This window comes from Oreochromis niloticus, linkage group LG15, assembly GCF_001858045.2.
Source record: "Oreochromis niloticus isolate F11D_XX linkage group LG15, O_niloticus_UMD_NMBU, whole genome shotgun sequence".
Lineage (NCBI taxonomy): Eukaryota > Metazoa > Chordata > Actinopteri > Cichliformes > Cichlidae > Oreochromis > Oreochromis niloticus.
This window is the reverse complement of record NC_031980.2, coordinates 7,788,981-7,793,834: the sequence shown is the minus strand read 5'-3', so window position 1 is coordinate 7,793,834 and position 4,854 is coordinate 7,788,981.

The window sequence follows — 4,854 nt, the reverse complement described above, 5'->3', positions numbered from 1 at the left end:
CATATGTATTTATTGGATGTCAGCACTGGACTGCCTTCAGCATCACATCTGGTGTCATGTGTTTAGGTAAAAGTAGATAAATCCCATCTTTATGCTGAGTGTTTGACATTGCTGATATTTAACATCTAAAAAGGTTAATTAACCAATTTAGCATGCTAGTTGCTAACATCTGCTAAAGAGAGCTAAACACTGAGGTTAATTAAAATAATCCTAACATGTTTTTTAAGAGCTTTTCAAAAGAAATATTTTTTATGCATCCTTTATTTCATTCATTCATTATGGACAAAACCGCTGTGTGTGCATTTGTATGTAAATGAGCAGAAAAACTTACTTTTTCTAATGCTTTTAAAAACAGCTCATACAAATATAAACGCAACACGAGTACATAAAACATGAACAAACACCTGAGCTTCCAGGCTTTGCCAAGCTTTAATCCAATCCACCTCACACACCAGTGAGTGTTTGCATGTTTATGAATGACTAGGGCCATGTCTCAGATAAATACTCACACTGTGCGTTGGATGCTGCAAAGATTTCCATTTAAATTGTGATGTGATTATGTCTCACTTTATTTGATCAAGGCTTATTTGCTAACATCCTCTCCAGAAGGCTTTTATGTAAAGGGAGATAGCAGCAGTATCTCCATCCTGTTTGACAGTAGAGAAATGACTGTGTGCAGGGAGATTTCATACATCACATTTTGCCTTAAGTGTTTAAGCCATAAAAATAAATTAGCACTAATATATTTATTTATCACAGACATCAAGTACAGTAGTGTTTTTTTCTCCACATTATTAGTTCTTTTCTTTCTTTAGCCTTTTAGCTCTGTGAACTGAAACGGTCTTTATCTACATAAAGTTAACTTTATAGATGATAATAATTGATAATCATTTGATAAAATTGATCATTTTTCAACACATTTGCAACACTAATACAAAGCTTCATAATTTAACAATTAGCTAATAAAAACAACAGTCATGTTTATGATTTTCAAAGGTGGTGTATGGTCGTCTGTAGCAGAGCATTAGTTACATTAAAAAAAACATTAGCTATTTATATAAATTGTAACAATTTAATATTTCACGTTGTAACTGCTTTACAGATGAAACATTTATTTATTTATTGCCACTGTGTTGCCACAGCTGTGCAGATATTACCTGTAAAACTACTTAGCACTAGAAATCAAGGAAGTCTTTCAGTTTCTCTCATCTCTGGAGGTGAGGAGTGAAGACGCGATCTGACTCAGAAACTGAGAAAAACTTCACACAAGGTAAAGACACCCTAAAACAGAGCCTACTTTATTATCTATTTTACTTACTTTTTTTCCTGACACTGCTGGGAGAAAAAAAGCTGATTCGAGCAGTGAAAGTGAGACAACCTAAAATATCAAGTGTTAATATGATGGGTCTGTTATTGTTAGACATGCATTTTATATCACACGCAGTCATTAATTTGCACACATTAATACGGTAAGCACTTTCTAGCTGTGGTGTGAACAGGTGCATGTGAAATGAGCGCTGGCTCCATTACTTTGAGATTCTGACTTCACCAAAGAGCAAGCACAAACAGCGAGAAAAAATACAAACTGGAAACAATTCGAATTTTTGTTTTAAATGGTAGGAAGAGCCAGCAGGTATTATTGTTGTTGGAGGACTGCTTGTTTGAAATGAATCCTAGCAGGATCTTTTGTTTTTCCTGTCAACTTACTGTTGGCAGGAAAATGTAGTTGTAATGGAAGGAGAGAAGTGGTCGTGGCACTCAAGGGTTAGACCTTCATTTCCCACTAGAAGTGCCCATATTAAATGGATGCACTCAAGATGCTCTGGTAAAAGCATTAAATGAATGACGGATGTTTTATTAAACTATATATGGGCTTGGTTTGAGTTGTCCACCCATTCACAGCCTCTCGGCTTTCCATTTTACTTCTGAATAAACCTGAACAATTTGGACACAGTCAGCAGAGCGTTTGTTGTTTGTGCTTTTTCAGAAGAAAACATTTTGCTTCTTGCTTTTCTTTGGGGACTTTAAAGCGTGAGCAACCATCTCTCCAAAAAAAGTAATTTACATCTACTTCAGAACAGCATCAATGACAGAAGATCTAAATGAAAAAGCAGTGAATGAACCATACATTTTGTTGTATAAATCGATGGGCCAAAGTTCCCAAACCGTTGTAGCGTGAGCATGCAAATTTCACATTGCTGAATTCAATATGAGCCCAGTCTTTTTTAATGGCTTGGATCAAGGCTGTTTCACTCCGAGAGCAAACATATTCATCTATGAAAGCCATTAGGCACCACATTCTTAAAGCGATAGTAAGAAAAATACAGGCAGCCATGAATTATTGCAAAAGATACAAGTGTCGATGAAGGACACGGGGTTTTGAGGCTGACTTCATAAAAGGCCAATACAAACTGACAACATGACCGAGTTTCATTCATATACTGCTGAGTTGCTTCCTGTCTAAGGCACCCATTCTCATTCCTGGGGTGTCAAATAATACTCTTTTGCCAAAGCCACTGGCCTGTCTCAGTTGTGTGCAGAGAGCGTGACACAACAGTTTATGGTATTACTGAGACCAGTCTGTCACTCCCAACTTGACATTTTTCAATGTGCAGGGCTTCTGTTGTGAAGGGGTGTACTTCATAGCACTAAACAAGTTGTTTTTAGAATCCAACCAGTGAGTGAGCAAAAATTAAAAACTGAGCCAAAAGCAACCAAAGAAGTAAAAAATATAACCAGATGGGACTCAAACTACGGTGTCCTAGCGACAACACTGACGATGAGTATATGTCACCTCAGGCGGTGTCAGGCTAACTCTTAAACAATAATTTATGTAACAGTCCATGAAATGAAGGCAAACTCCTTTTTCTAACTATACGTGCAAGTCTGATGTGAGGACAGCTTGACAACAGCAGGTACTGTCCTTATGTACTCACAGCTGGCCAGAGACAGTGTGCCATCCAACTGTGGCTTAATTGAAATTAATGTGGTAGGATCTAAACACACTGACACTCCCAAAGGAGAATCCATCACTTTTAATGTATTCAGTTTTTTTTTTTTTTTGTCACATTTTCACACATTTGACAGAGACTCCCTTTTTTTTGGGAAAGTCACATTTTGACTCACGCGGTATCCTTTGTTCGGTGACTGTCGGCCCGAAAAAATTAACCTTATAATGTGGCAAAGTGCACATCCCAGAGTGAAAGCTGGTGTTTTCAGAATCACACACACATACATATGCACACACACACACAGTTTCAAAAAGGCCAATACACAAAGTCAGCTTGTCGGTGGAAACTGCTTATTCCAGCCGATGGAGTGTATAATTCCAGCATTGGAATAATAATGATGGCATTGTAATTCAGATGGATAGTGAAGAAATTAGATTCTGGGGCTTTTTGCATATTGTCATTATTGAGTTCTGCACCATTCTCTTCGTGAAAGTGAAATGAATTGAGAGATGGGATGGGTTTACATGTCTAACTTACTGATGCGACCCACAAGTCTCACCTTGCAGCAATTTGCGGCTCTGAAATGAATCTAAAGTGCATCTTAATCGTGTTCTGAAACGAGACGGTAACACACACACACACTCACAGACTGGTGTACATGCACATGCTCAGAACGAGCCTGTTGGTATGCACCTTGAGAATACATGGCTGCTATCATATTAAACAACCCGGCAATTATAGAGAGAACAAACAGCATTTCTATACAACATTTCTCATAATGCCACTTCAGAGTTCCCTAATTGTACTCTCTTTTCTCCAGAAAATAATCGTCACTTTTTTTCTTTGCTTCGCCCAAAGAGCTGAATTTCTCAGTCTCTCTTCAGCAGTCAGAACTGTCAAACGTCTTTAAACACTGAAAATCTAAGCGTCATCTAAAGCCCAGAAAGAGAGGAATTATTCTCTTTTACGCTTCCCTTTTCTTTCACTCGAGGCTATGGGATGGCCTGTGGCGAGGGTTTAGCTAAAAGAGAGTTTCCCAGCATGGATCAATAAAGTTTTGTGTTATGATTATTATTACTTAAGGAAGTTTGCTACCCTTTTTATTTTTATTGCGGAAGAGGGAAGAAAAGGCTCCCTGTCAATAATTGATCTCAGCTTTGAAGGAGCAAAAAGGATTCTTGTGGTTAAGGTATTTATTAACCATGGCACTATTCTGAGGGCACATATAGTATCTAAAAGCTCTACGCTGTGTATCACTGAAACACTAACTTTCATGACTTTGGATTTGGTAACTTAAGTTTATTAACATCACCTGGAAAAATTAAGAAAAGTTCCTAAAAAAAAAGAAAAGAAAAATAACTTGTCTCTCTTTGAGTAGAAACTCTCAAACCTGCTGGATAAGCTTAAAAAGTACATTGCATCATGTCTAAGTTTAACACTTACATATTGTTTGGGTCAAATTTAATTCATTTTAGCATTTAGCAAAAGTGCCCTAAAGCCTAAAAATTGATTACTTTTTCTAAATTGACCCATAATACAAAAAAGAAAATATTTTAAACTAGTTTAAAGGTGCTACATTTTTTCTTTTACACTGAAGCTTTCTGAGTCAAATTTGATCTGTATCTGTTCTGATGGACAGATAATGTGGGTCAAATCAAGAAAAACTGTGCACGCCATGTCTGTGTGCATTTTTGACACTGACACTTGACACTGACACAAGAACTGTTTGTGTTCCCATCATATTCGCCCAGGTTCCCACAGAAACAAGCATCTGCTGGTCTTTGAAAGAGTGAAGTTGTAAAACAGTACAGTGGAGGAAAGAAGTATTTGATCTCCTGCTGAATTTGTACATTTTCTCACTTACAAAGAAATGAAGAGTCTCTAATTTTTATGGTAGTTTTAT